The 15,982-nt window shown below is 27.5% G+C and overlaps 1 protein-coding gene across 13 annotated transcripts in view; it reads right to left on the bottom strand.

Annotated features, from left to right (window-relative positions):
- The window catches only part of LOC114124408 (coiled-coil domain-containing protein AGAP005037), a 164,630-nt gene that overhangs the window by 64,258 nt on the left and 84,390 nt on the right, over positions 1–15,982 (bottom strand). The gene's annotated exons all lie outside the window — the stretch shown is intronic.

Raw genomic sequence — 15,982 nt, 5'->3', positions numbered from 1 at the left:
CTTAACTATGATGGTCAAATACGTCGTAATAATCAGTGGTAGGTACACAATTTCAAGTGGGCGAAAGAGCTTAAGTCCCTAGAGTATTTTTTAAAAATGCTTATCAATTAAATACCTATACATTCTATTTATATATTTCTTAAAGAGGCTCCAAAGAGTTTTGTAAAGCCGTACTAGGTATTAGCCTTTCTATTTGCGCCAATATAATATGACGCATGAATCTCGCAGTAAATTATTTTTGGTTTTTATATAATTGGTATCAAACGGCATTACACAGCGTACAATAATCGTTATTTTTCTTAGAAATCTGTTATAAGTACCATAAACTATACTAACTAACTATATGCTATAGTAAACTAAACGCCGTTCATTGGTCTATCTTATAATAATACGACGACACAAATAGTGTTTAAAACTTTGTTTAGATTACTCATATAATAAGTTAGTGGAAAATTAAGAAATTTTAAAATTATAATTTTGAAACTACCTAATAATATTTCTGTATTATTCTACTATACACATTTATATGAGTAAATTGATATATTATGCTAGGTAAAAATACATCTGCTCAAAATCCCAAAGTGGGCAATGTGAATTATTGTTACCTTTTTCGAATACAAAGATTGTATACAGTTGTCACGTCCGTCATGTTTTCTGGTGAATTATATTTTATTACCATTCTTATTATTTTTTTTTTTTTTTTGGTCACGTTAAATTTCATTTCTGAAATGTAAAATAATATAAACTGTGCGTATTTTAGTTTCTTTGAATGTAAGAATCCCATTTTTTATATGGTTCATCATTTTTAATAATCATTCTACTCTTCCCAGCTATATATAATACTTATATTCTAGTGTACGTGCTCCAGTTGCAGGGAAACGGAAAACAAAATAAAAGTTTGTGTCCGAAATATTTTATCGTCAATTTAAAATGTTTACGACTAGTTAACGCAATTATACACATATTTATTGATGAACAGATAATATATGGCAAGTAACAATCTAAATACATGTTTATGGGTGTACGGTATTTTAATTTATAAAGTAACTATAAAATTTAAATCTCTGCAATGAATTATCATTTGAGCTTAAATTTGATCGATGGTATACAGGTGATTAACTCGGAGGAAAATTGCATTATACCTCTATAGTATATAATCCTTATTGGACGTATTTTCACACAATCCTGCGACGAAGATTAAATTATTCTCGGTATGGGATGAAAAATCACGTTTTACCAACACCGTCTAATATTTGCGAAACGTAGTTTACCTATTGTTTGTAAAATAAAGATTTTCGTTCATTCAAACGAATTTCTTTCCTAATCATTGACTGTGAAAAGTATACGATCAAATACGGTATTGTGAAAAGATTTAAGTTGAAGATTTGAAGATTAAACGTGATTTGCTTACAAAAACTCATTAATTTCAACTTTAATACAGATGCATACCTACCTAAAATTAATTTTATTTGTATTGGGATTCAGGATATTATTGTATTTATTTAAATATTGAAAACATTTTAAATGTTTAAAGCGATTGTATAAATACATTTTAATTTATTAAGTAAATAAAAAGATCCTAATAAATACATTTAATCATGTCATTAAAATCATACGCAAATATTATATTATAATATTATAATTTAAAGTGACAATTTGACGTGAACATAAAATGTATACGGTTATCGGTCAATAATATCCAGTAATAAAATAATTGCTTCAAAATACCTGTCAGTACATAATGTTTTGCTGAGATTAAAAAACTGCAGAGAGCAGAAAATTTGTTGTATTGATGATATTTTTGTATTGCTTGTATTATTAATACGAATCTGTGATTATTAAAAAAATATCTAAATCAATATAATATATAATGTTATTTTTAATAATATACTGATGATACTAAAACAACAATATTTACAATTGTTTGTTTGAAAGTCACTACACAAGTCTTATTTATAAAGTAACATTGTAATAGTGCACCATGTTATACTTATATACATATACCTAATGCCAATAAAAGTTTAATAAAAATAACATATATTTTTCCGATGTACCGTATTGTTTTACTTTCGTGGTCGTGGCACGGGGGAGCCTTCAAAGAAGAGGATTTGATATATTGATCAAAAATGTTTCGAGACGGGAAATCCAGCTCCTATGACACGACTGGAATATATGAACTTTCTATGTATCTACTATATATATCAATGATATATAGGTATTTTCTTAAACGTATATAAAGTTTTCCGACGGGTTCGAAAAAGCGTCGTGTCAACCACCGTCTTATCCATACACGCATAAAAATATTTATAACAATATATACGTTCTTCGTCCCGAATTACAGCGGGCTGCATCTCATATTGTTATATATACCTTAGCTCCCGAGTATAACTGTCAAACATTGTAACACACCCACAGAAAATATTCGTGGTAGATGTCACATAAGGATGTGAGGCGGAGGAGAAAAAGGTGATGTATGAAATAAAAGCGCGTCGGCACGTCCCGAGCGGGGAATAACTTTCCACGTAAGTAGGTATATACTTTATCGTTAGTAAAATTCTACGCGATAAATCTCGATTATAGGTAACCTTTGCGTTATGTTAGGTTAGTGCTTACCTATTTACCTACACGAGTCCGTGCGAATATTATTAAAACTATTATCGTTACTGTTTTTGCTTTGTATACACTGCAGGAAATGTCACGGGGATTGAACGAGTACAATCATCTATTAGAAATGTACTAAAATTTTTCAATTTATACCCGCTGGGTCAGCCCTTCTTAATATTATGTAAAATACCTGTGTTAAGGCATTGTCCGTGCAGTAGCGTGTGCGTTGACAGCCATCAGTAATTTTTGATATATTTCAGCAATTTTGCGCGATTGTTGACGTTTTTAAAATATTCATTTTTTATAAATATCGACGTTTTTCGTGGAAAAATTGTATCGATGTTCATTGATATGCACAACAGGTATATGGAGAAAACTTATGGATATATATTTTTAAAAATATATAGGCATTTCTTTTGACATTTTAAAATGTATTATAACATAAATATTTATGTTATTTAACAAGATGAAGTCTGTGCATTTTAACTTTTAAGTTACAAGCTACAGTTATTATTGCAATTTTTTACAATTTATTCTTACAACACCTAAGGTCCTGATTTTAGAATATTTAGTTGATACTTTTATAACTTTTCTCAGAGGAATTCTTTGATATAATACAATATCACTTCGTTTAATGATAACAGTTTCTCTTTGCACACTTTAAATTAATCACAAGTAAGTATACAATTAATTTTTAATGCCATGATTCGTTCCTATTTTGAAGATGTCATTATCTACATTAATAAATACAGCCAAGATATTTTGTGGATTCATAAGTATATTTTGAAACGTAGTAATGATTTTCACGTACTAAACATAAATACTAAATAATTCGAGGGATAAAATATATAGTATTTGACCACAAAATCCTAAATACAGAAAGTTCCTATTTCAATCCGTATTATATTACAGTAATGCGATAAAATATCAAAAATATCACAGTCGTAATATATCGTATGAAATAAATATAATAGTTCGTACCTATATAATATTGCGTTTGAAGTACGGTCAATATTCACCGAACATAATTTTTAAACATCAACAATCACCGGTGTATGACCGCGTAAAGACAACTTTGATAACATTCTCTAAACATTTTGTTGTATCGTGTTATCATTAATCAACTTCAGGCATACATACACTTGAAAATATATGTATAGAAATGGAGAACATTTCATCAGCAGAGTTAAACTCTGATTCGATAAGGGGTAACTATAGGATTTTCGTCTTCGTGAATCCCTCAGGTTTTTTTTTTATTGATGAGTGGTTTTCCTTGCTCTTTTTTCGTCTAGGTGTATCCCAAGTATTTCATTGAATCATCCATACTTTTTCATAGAATTTTTCGGTTGCTTTTGCTGATTTGTAACGGTGTGATTTGATTTGTTATTGGTCAAACCTACCGGCCACACTAAGTACTACACATGGATTTGTGTCAAGGTAAATAATGATATGTTTGTTTCACATTTGGCGGGATTTAGGGTGAGTTTCTACGTCGAGAATTACGGGGATAATTCGTCAAGGGAGTTTTGTAGATCAAAAGTATTGTAATGACGGCATACAGTTATCCCGTATGGCAGTGGTCCCCTATACAGGTATGACCTACGATATAATACCATAATAAATACCTCGTATATTACATATTATGTGGAAAAGCGAGATCGCGATTTCGAACGAGACTGCAACGAAGAACTGGTGCGGAATAACGTATAATAATAATTATTATTATTATCATATATAGCTCGGTACGTACACACAATTTATAAATAATACATTATACAGCATAACCACAAACGGGACACTATTATACAGACACGCGCGCACATTATTATTATTACCATTTGATGTTCGCGAAACGGGAAGTGAAGATTTCAGCCGTCAGTGTATTATACAAAGATAGACGCGCGTATGTTTTTCATTCGTCGAGAAAGTCGGCTACTTATGATATATATGTTTCATATTATACGAGTATATGACGCGTGGCGTACACAGATAATACGTTACACATTATCATAGCGTTTTAACATAATATCGTTCGTATATAGTACAAAATATATTAATAATATTATTACGATATCCACACCCGTTTCAGAGAAACTACCGTAACTACGGTAAGCATGCACAGGTATATTCTGGTCGCATAACCGCTGAGATGTTACGCACATAATAATACATCATATTATTACTTATTATAACAACGATAATAATATATGTAAAGTGTACAGAGTCACATACGCGATGTATAATATTAATATAGGTATATATATATATACACAATAATATTAAATTATAATAATAATGCAACCCGTTTAGGCCGGAATGTAGAGACGGTAGCCGGCGATGACTATTAATCACGGTCGAATTACTCGACGACCGTAATCGTTATTATTATTATCAAGGGGTTATTATTATTATTGTTGTTACCATCATTCTCGGGTCGTCTGTTATTGTCCGCCGACAGGCCGGAAAAGGGTTAACTCTGAACGCGATAACAATAATAAACGTACAAATATTGTATCACCTCGTCCGTCTATAATGTATTATCCGTATTAGGTATACATATCATTATGCAGTATATACCTGTGCACAAAGTGATAATAAGCCGCGTCCGATCGCTGAATCCGAATACGTTGTTATGATATTGTTATCGTCAAAAATAATGATGAGAGAATGAGCACGTGTGTATGAGAATACTACAATATCATAATACGAGTGTTATGTTTGAATGAGAAAATATTTGTTTTTACTTCATAATTTTTAAGAATTAAGTACTACGTTTCTATATATATATGTTACACATATTAATAAACCGTGTCGTTTCCGCACGGTCACCAAAGTTGTAAATTATGAGGTTGAAACGTATTGTTTTAGTTTTATGAGCACGTTTGCATTATATTTATGTACCTATCTATATAATACTGTAGTCTACAGTACGCATATAATAATAATGATACATCGCATACGATGATGATACTGTCCAACTGAGGTGCATTAAGTAATATACTAAGACACTCATGTAGCAACGGTATTGAAAGCATTCTCTAATATAACATAAAGTAATATATGTATATATTATATATAAGTTGTATTTACAGTGATAATAATGAGTCTCATTCCTTTAACAATCATTTAAACTTTTTTAAAGATCTTATTTTTAAACATTAAGATTTTTTATATCGATAAATCTGAGTATACAGTATCGACGAAAATGTGTTTATTTTTTCAAATCAGAACTTCTCAATTTTAATGAAAGTTAATATAAAAAAGATACTTTGAAATTCGTTGTATAATATATAGGTATAAAATAAAATTTGATTACAGCAATACTGGATGCAAAATTTATAATGTCCCAGATATATAATAACAATGTACGGACTTGGTTGGTTTTCTATATAATTTATTGTAACTTTGTATACAAATATAATGTGGAAATAACAATAACATGTCGAATATAATTTTGAACAAAAAACGATCCTCGCATTCACCTATATCGATATTGTGTGATTTTCCAATTTTATTTATTTTAAAAAAGTGAAATATCAAATTTCGCCCGATGTGATAATTCGTTATCATTGTTAAAATAATAAAATGTCAAGATTAATAAATTACGAGAATCTATTTTATTGTAACGAATAATTTAACATGTTTAACAAAATGCAAAATACATATACAGGTTTTTTTTTATTCTGTTATAGTGAAACCTAGATAGTGCAGTATAACAAACTGATTCTATAGATCTCTTTAATTTTGTTATTAAACGAATTCGGTTGCAAATAAAAAATCAAACGAGTAGTTTATATTCTATTAGGTACTCTACTTCTTAATCTAATATTATCATGGAGTTTTTTTTTAATTGTGCTTAATATTAATAATATAGTTTAACAACTTAGAAACTAATCGTTTTAATTTAAATTTGTACGCATCTAAATTTTCAAATAAATGATTATTTACTTAAGAATTTACATTAAAATTGGGTATTTATCTGAAAAAAATAAGTTGATATTGCCACAGAATTGTGTATTTAGAAGTCATTAATTTGCTTGAAAAAAATGTAAGCGGGTGTTAATATAAATATTATATAGATTTAAATAATAGTAATATTATTTTAAATGTCCTACGTGAAAATCTACTTGTGCGTGTGAGAGACTGCGAATCAATGCATTTCAAGTCGGGTTGTCACAGTCCCCCCTACTTGTTTATCATAATTTATAATAATAAGATTATATATTATGTTGTTTGAATGGTTCGAAATGCGATTTGTAAAAGTGAGCACAATAACTGTAGAGCGTGCAATAGTATTGGTAAATAAAACGATCTGTAATAGACACATATCTAAGAACAGAAAATAATAAATCATCAATACGTTTCTAATCGTTAATTATCATAACCGTCTACAGAGCTCATATAGTTTATATTATTATGTGAGTACGTCGGTACGATTTTGACGTCAATTTTTATACACTTAAACTCCTTTTTACTCTTTAGCGTTTAAACGCAAACATAATATAAAATATTACGTATGATATTATATTATTTACCATCTATAAATCACAATGTTTGGTGGTTTTAAGTTATTGTTACGTTCATTCTAAAATCAAATAGTCAATGTACATAACTTGTATAGAATAGAATAGAATATATTATTTCGTCTAAGGATTTTGAACAACATTCCTGGAAAAATAAGTTTCCCCGTTTAAAATATGTTTTTATCATACTACATTATGATATTCGAGATAGTGGACCTTTTAGAATTTATATGCAAAAATGTCTACCTATAATAAAATAGCATATGGTAAATTTGTAAATAGCTAAAAAACAACATTCATTTTGTAGAATTATTAAATATTATTAAACAATTTCATTATTAAAACAATCAGTAACCGAAATTATATACAAAGAACAATGGTAAAAGTATATTTACTTGAATACGTACATATAATAATAATAAACTCGTAATATACATATTAGTTAATGGCCAATTATACTATTATTATTATTACTGAATACGATTAGTTTAGGAGGAGGTACACGATCGTTAAAAATCGCTAAAATAATAATATATTCTCTGATCGAACAATTGAGTCTATTAACGGATATAATAACGGCTATGTATATTATTATCATACTACGTGTGATTAGAGCTATATAATAATTATTATGCAGCTACAGCAGCAGGTGTGTCACATTAATTTAATTACAAACTCGTAATGTGCAGTGAAATCGTAAACACCCATTTTTTAGGTATACCTACACTATATTATGCTGTAAACAAATATATTAATGCATTATTATGATAAATGCATCTACCTACGTATTATGCGGGGGTATAACTTGTGATAAATAAGCGAAACAAAATATTGTAAGATACACTTTTCCACAAGTAAAATGTCAATCGAAACTAAATGAATAATTAAGATATCTTCTCATAGAATAGAAAATAGTAATTTGCTGGCAGGTTCTGCGCGGTGGATCCGGACAAAATGTCCAGACAATTATGATACGGAGTAATATATATAATATATCATTTGTACGTATTTTCAACAAATGCGATGAAAGTTCAACATTTGTGGCATTGTACGATAACAATAAATATCGCGTATATATATAATTTAATATATTTATATATGGTTTATATTCCTGTCATTCCGCTTTAAATTGCGATACGTTTTATACTTGTCAGAGTACAATCATTTTTATTTCAAACGAAAGCCTATTGGTTATTAATGAATGGTCGTTAAATATAATATATAATATACGTAAATATAATACACGACGATGCTCAGGTACCTATTGAAAAGCAATTAATCTAGTCAATTTTTCATTTCGTCGAATCAATACACCGTCTAAATACTCTATAGTGCATATATTATACAAAATATATTAGATGATTGAATATGATTGAACCTCACTCTATCATACTTAATTATTTTAAACAAGTAATGAGTATAGTTTGTTAGTCATTAATTAAATACTTGATGCTTTTACAGGAAAACTTGTTTATTTATTAATGTGTCATTTTAGCTGGAACCACATTTCATGAGAACATTTCGGAATGCGTTTGTACTTACTTACTTATCTATACTATTATACATTTGTGGATAATAATAATGTAGGTATTTGCAATGCGTGATTATAGTTTACTTGTAAACCTACAGTAGTACCGTAGATAGATTATAATTTAAAACGCAAAATAATTTTGCGTTCAAACGTTTAACGCTAATTGATGCCTCAATACTAAAGGCCTAAATAGCTAGTTCTCCAGCTATTCAAACAAAAAGTGAAATTATTTATATATCATATGTAATAAATCAATAATCATGTGTACAAGTTTATTATTTTGAAGATAAACACTCAATTTTCATGACACGTATGTAATCTAACCTACATTTTATAAATTATTTTTTTTACAATAATTTGAAGTGATAATATTTTTGAACTAAAGCATATATTTTTAATTTCATATTCCAACGCAGGAAATTTGTATGACATTTACAACAAGTATGCAAAAATTAAATTTCGAACGACTTGTATTAATTAATTAGTAGTCATAAGTTTATATAACTTATGAGTGTGTAGCATAGCGTGAAGTAGAATAGAAGTATACTTCTAGCCTCTAGGTACCTATAGGCACTTTGCAAAACGTAGGTCTACTATATTTACTCACCTAAGATTCAAAGTTAAAATACTTAATGAATAATATGATTTATTTTGTAAAAATGTGGTTTTTTAATGACTTTAAATTATATTATAAAAATATGTCTAATGTTAAAAAAAATCTATACAATATTCATTACTCAAGTGCACACATTGTCGAGACTTACCGTCGGAAATAGAAATAATCGTATTCAAACTTCTAAACTTATGTTTTGTTTTCGATACAAAAAAAGATTGACAACATAACTTCACGGATGCGTAATTAAACACATCCAGATAAGACGTAAAATATGTCTTAATTGTCTTTACGTTTTTATGGGTGAAAAAACTATAACCGTGTTTATGAGGAGTTCCGCGTTATTGTGAAAGTCAAACGCAGAAATGATAAAACGACACAGCTGTGTATTATAGTGGTCACGCAGAGATGGTTATATTTCGTTTGTTTGATATTTTTCGCTCTCTGTCTACGCGCATATATTCCAAACGCATATCGGATGTTTTATAGTCGTCTATAAATGATCTATTGTAAAATATAAATATAATAACAGTAAAAAGAAAAAAAACATCTACAGGGGTTCCGCGTGGATCGAGAAAGTATCTTTTTATTTTTACTCGATGGAATTATAATGTGTCGTCGACGAAGTTTAATATCGTTATCGTCCTAGTAGTTGGCGCACCACCACCTATATTACTGTAATAATATATAATAAAATCTTTGCATTGAATTTGACGGCAGACCTATTCAAATGTTGTTGAGCGAATCGAAAGTATCTCATTATTTTGTTTTAATTTTGTATTAATCACGTGCACGAAACAATCAAATTGTTTATAGTTGCATGAGTACGTTTTAATATAATATTATAAATAGGTAAGTAAATACTCCACTTGGGATTTAGAATAAATTTAAAAATATGTTATAAAAGCAGGAAATCAAATGATTGACATTTCTTTGTTGTGATTTTCAATGCATTTATATTTTTTTTCAATAAAACTGTTTTTAAAAGTTTTCGTTAAAAGAAATTACAAAGAGAAGATTACGAAATATTTATGTTCAAAAATAAAAACTAAAAAATGGCTTTTTTGTTAATACATGTCGATAAAACATATTTAAAAAACAAGAAAATTCTGACTGATGTTTAGTTTATGTAATATGTATATAATATTATTTAATATAAAATAACAATTGGTTATTATTGCTTTAGTCTTTATTACCACACCAAACCTAACTTACCCGAATTAATTAGAAAAACAAATTTGTAATTTTTTAAATATTGATTATACTTTTGAAATATAATATTTTAATGTGTATAAGTAAAAACAAATCCATTTTTGATGTATCAGTATATTATATAATAAATTAAAATTTATAATAACACATAAATAAAATTTACCTAAAGAATAATATTATATTGAAATATGAAATAACTAAATTTATTAAAATCGAAGCTTGATTTATAATACGTTTGACGACTCAAACTTTTAAAACTCAATTTGTAATAAAATGTATAAACACATACTTTGCAGATGATAAAAAACTAGAAGCAAAACTGATCTGTTAATGACATGTAAAATTGTTATTATGTTTTACGTATAAATTTATGTTATGAATTTACATACGTATTTAATACCTGAATAGTTTAATAAAAATAAACAATACAATATTTTTATACATCTATTATTTTGCAAATAAAAGTACTATCTAAGCAAAGAGTTTTCCATTTTAGTTTTAGTTTAGGGATGACAAATATAAAATATGGACCCTACACAACTTAAAATTTCATAATATTAAACAAATTTAGTTTCTATCTAGAAAACAAGTTTTAGGGTACGCACGAACATAATATGAAAATGTATAGAGGTGAAATTCTAAATGTATTATACAAATAACATCGTTTTACATATTCACATATAAAATGTAGTTTCACACATACAGTAAATCATACAATACACTACAATATAAAACGTATAGAAAATAAAACTCAATTTAAATTGCTAATAGAATTTTGTGGAATGGTTATTAGTGTTTTATTTAAGTGTAGCCATCTAAATAAACATAAAGCTAAATAAAAATAATATATATTTTAATTTTATAATTGTTGTATTGTTGTGTAAGTATAGTAATTATTTTTATCATTGATTCGTTGGAAAATATCTCAAATAAGTATTATTTATGAAAGGAGGGAGCGCCGTTATGTATCTCCATTTTACATACATACAACATAGCACATTTGTGTTCAACAGAATCAATTTCACTTCATTAGCTTTAATGTTAAGTGAATTTACCTTTTATCAAACTTAAAGATAAGTATATTGTATAGAGAATCTCAAAGGTTTCTATAGATATTATCGATTTAAAGTGAGTTATATTTATAATTCGTAATATTTTAACTTTAAAATTCTTATAAAGTCATAACTCACTTTAAAATTATAATATCAATACAAATCTATGAGATACTTTAGACAATATTCTTATCTTCAAGTTTGATAATAGGTAAATTTACTCTTATATTAAAGCTAATGACGTAAAACGGATTCTGCTGAATGCAATTTTCCTATGTTGTTTATGTATATAAGATGGTGGCAATCCATGAGGGAGCGGCATTCTTTTAAATTATATATAATTAATAAATATAAAATAAAAATGACTGATAAATCTAGTATAGATATAATTATTAAACAATTGATTAATTAAACCCAATTAGGAACAACCAGTTTTATAATGTCGATGGTAATATTTCCTCTAATATGCACTATAATGTACTCTAGTAATAAATATGTGCTGTGACTGCTGAATATCAATCAACAATCAAAAATTATTCATATAAAATGCCCCACCGTTTCAAAAATAATCAAATGAATCACATTGATTTAATTTTCTCATTTGCTTTTTTTATTGTTATTTGGTAGCCGTGCTAAATAATCATAGGTCTCGGAAATTTCTCTTAAATTACATATCACATCCAATTCTCCGATAGTTTCTGATTGAGTCGAATTGTGATAAAAACCGAGTAGGGAGGAAAATAAAATACGTTTTATTAATTTTAATAGAGAAAAATCGCAGAATTTCACCTAAATTACGTTTGTCCGTGTGTTATATTGGACGTACCAGAACGAAACGGACAAACGGCATCTGGTTGGATTCTTCTTTATTATTATATAAATATGATATGGTATATATACATATTTCCCGTTTATTTGTATTCGGCAATTGAAAATATATTATTTTAATACAAGCAATATAGTATACACTACGGAATGAACTCCCGTGGTTATATTATATTATATCATACACATACATATTAATATATAATATTATGATGTGTTGTGTATGTGTGTGTACATGGTAACGTCACACATAATGAATTTGAAAAGCCTGAACACCGAAGACACGTATGTAGGTACTTACATTAATATTATCGTTCAAATGGACGAAGACTATAAGGGTTAATTAATAATAACGGAGTTCGGTATTTTTTGTTCATCAGTTATGGAAATGCAGTGAACCCGATTTAACCCTTAAATCGTTAAAAATGTATTAAGTTTACATAATCAAAATGATCTCAGCTATACATATACGTATATTTGTGATATGTGTATATTTTTTGCCTTCTGAGACCCGGCAAGAATACCCATTATTGTTTTGGGTCTATACGCTTGGGAATAATATTCTCCAAGCAACGGACTTGACGCACAAACAAAAACTAAATAATAATATAATCTCCATATAGTTACTTCAGATCCAACGTGTGAGCCGTCAAGATCAATATAATATACGGCTTCTGCTGTTGCAGATCCGTGTAATCAATATGCAATCTTTATCTCTCGGTTTTTATATTTATACGTATAAATTGCTATTGTTTATACATGGCACTTGTAACCCAACGAAAAGTCTCAAAAACCTATTTGGCATTTATAAACGAAATAAAGAATGTGGAGATAAACCTAAAAAGCTTGGAAGTGAATTATTATTGTGTATTCCTTTATATATATACAATTTGGTGAAATAAAAAAGGCGTTTATTTATTTAGCTAATATAAATGCCGTCACACTTTCGAATTTTGGTGTTAGTTTTGAAAGATCTTTAAGCTTTGAATTGGAAAAAAATGTAACGTTATAGCATGTTGATTTAAGATTTAAGACATTCCGAATTTTAAACGAGGAATTTAATTTTAGCCAAATCTGAAATTTTAAACCTATCAGTTATTTGGAAACGAGTTTAACAATCGTACAATCAGATAATAAAATAAAAATATAATTATCGAATTAAAAAAAAAAAATGATGATGATAAAGTGGAATACTATAGAGCCCGAGGTATTTATGGAGATAGTATCGTTTCCAGTACATTATGGAAAACGGTATAGGGGAAAAAATTATAAAGGTTTTTGATGTTTTCATTTATACGGCATTGTAACATATCTAGTTTATAAACCGATATAATATAATTGGCTGTATAGTTATTTATTAGGTATTATTATTATACGTTTGAAATAGAGTTCGTATTGAAAAAACATGAACATGGTAAATTCGGGGAAATTAATATTAGATTCGTTATTATAATGATAATCATTATACATCATCCTACATCATCTGTATACTTGATAATGACCCAGTTGACAAATCACTATTGTTTATAATAAAAGTACGACACATATTGCAAGTATATGAGTTCAATAATAAGTTTCATTAAGCACGTTTAAAATAATTTACATATTATTGATGCGTGTCATCAATTTGCATATGTATTATGTTCACTTATATGGTATAGTCGGTATATATATTGTATTTATACAGTATAATAATCAGGTACTTTAACTTTTTTCGTTAGTTGCCGGATACGCATAGGTAACCATTATGCATATGTCTATAAACCTATACATAGAAGTCGCTTGCTCTGTCCACATGCCACTGAATATAAATTTCACAAAAACACGAACAAGGGAGATAGTTATACATTACACACACGTTCTTCCGTCGGAATGAATGATATCAAATATTTCGTTTAAAGATAATGGTTTTACTTAATTTGTATAATATATTATACTACGGACTAGGTATACAGGGTGAATCACTCCCATTCATTAATTAAATTTTACAAATTTTAATTTTTAGAACATAATTTAAGTATACTTAATGAACATATTTTTATATAAATATATATATATATTATTTAGACTTTTATACCATTAAAGGAGTCTCTTGTAGTGATATAGACATTTTTTTTTTTTTTTATTATTTAAAGTAAGAACTAATCTCTTATACATTTTTAAGCTAAATATATTTGAGTAATTAATATATATAGATTATAGAATAATCCTTAAAATAATTATACAAAAATGTAAAGTATAATACATATGTAATACTGAATTTAGTATTTATTATATTTTGATAATTTTTTTGTTATTATAAAATAATAATAAATAATATCAATAAAATTACTTTAATTGTTAAATTATCATAAACTCCGTATCTTCCAAATTAATTAACATAGATTTAATATCCTTAGTAAACAAAGTTAAATAACTTAAAACTTCTCATTTAAATTTCGATTAAGATACGTACTTTTATCAACATTTTTTAAAAAAGTCATTTGATTAACAATTTAATAAGGAAATAGATCATTCTCATTTGAAAACATGAAGTTGATTTCGCCAAAGGACACTCTTTAAATGGCAAAAAAAAAGATATCATGTACTTTAAAAGTATGGTTCTTAGGTATACTTAATATTTTCAAAAATCAAAATTTAAATAAATTCTTTAATGAAGAAAAAAATGGAGCGATGAGCATGCTTGGCGAATTACATTGTATATAATATTATAATGGCGATTGACGAAATAAATAATTAATCAAACGTAGCAACGATTAGTTTTGACATTATTTTTCGCAGGAAAATAGTGTAGTAATTGAACACGGTCTTGATGAACGTTCAGTTAAGGTATTATTAAAACAGTGATTTACAATGGTTTATACATTCAGAAAATATTTTGTATTATTTAAGGTGGATAATTCAAATTTAGTTTAATAAAGTATAATAACATTGGTGTTCGTTAGTATAAGTACTCTGAAAGAAAATCAAAGCGGTATATGTATAACTACATTTGTATAAAATTGAAATAAGCGAATCTAGCTTAGGAAATAATTAATTAATTGTTTTCACTTGTTTATTCTGATTTTATCGTAACATTACTAAGTATACGCACGTCGTCAGCGGTAATGTTTTTGTGTTATAAATTAAATTTTAAATACTCATTTGCTTTATGTTCGGAAATTATTTTTGGTACCTTATACTCGTACATTATGAGATATTCGCGTACAGCCAATGAAAATGATTACAAAACCAAATCAGCGTGCACTAATGAAAATAAAATGTAGGTACATATTATAATATTATTCGTAAAGATTTTTAGTAAGAAATAAATCGTGTAAAATTCACATACATCAGATCACTGCAACATTATTCAAGACTAAAATATATTATAGTGTTGTATTAAATTCAGAATAAATCTATATCAACGTATTCCTATTTTGTTTTTAATTTAGTTTATGACTATCAATAATGATAAAAAATATAAACTGTAATATACTAATAGTAATAAATTTTGCGGAGTATTATCGAGGGAGGTAAAAATCGATTTTTATATGTTATTTCGTTTTTATTTATTGTTTCATTTCAGAGACATTTTTCCACCGGTTTTATACGTGCAGCGTACATTTTAAGGCGTGCACAA

The sequence above is a fragment of the Aphis gossypii genome, chromosome 2 (genome assembly GCF_020184175.1).
Source record: "Aphis gossypii isolate Hap1 chromosome 2, ASM2018417v2, whole genome shotgun sequence".
Lineage (NCBI taxonomy): Eukaryota > Metazoa > Arthropoda > Insecta > Hemiptera > Aphididae > Aphis > Aphis gossypii.
The sequence above is the reverse complement of the archived record's forward strand: the minus strand, read 5'-3'. Positions and strand labels throughout refer to the sequence as shown.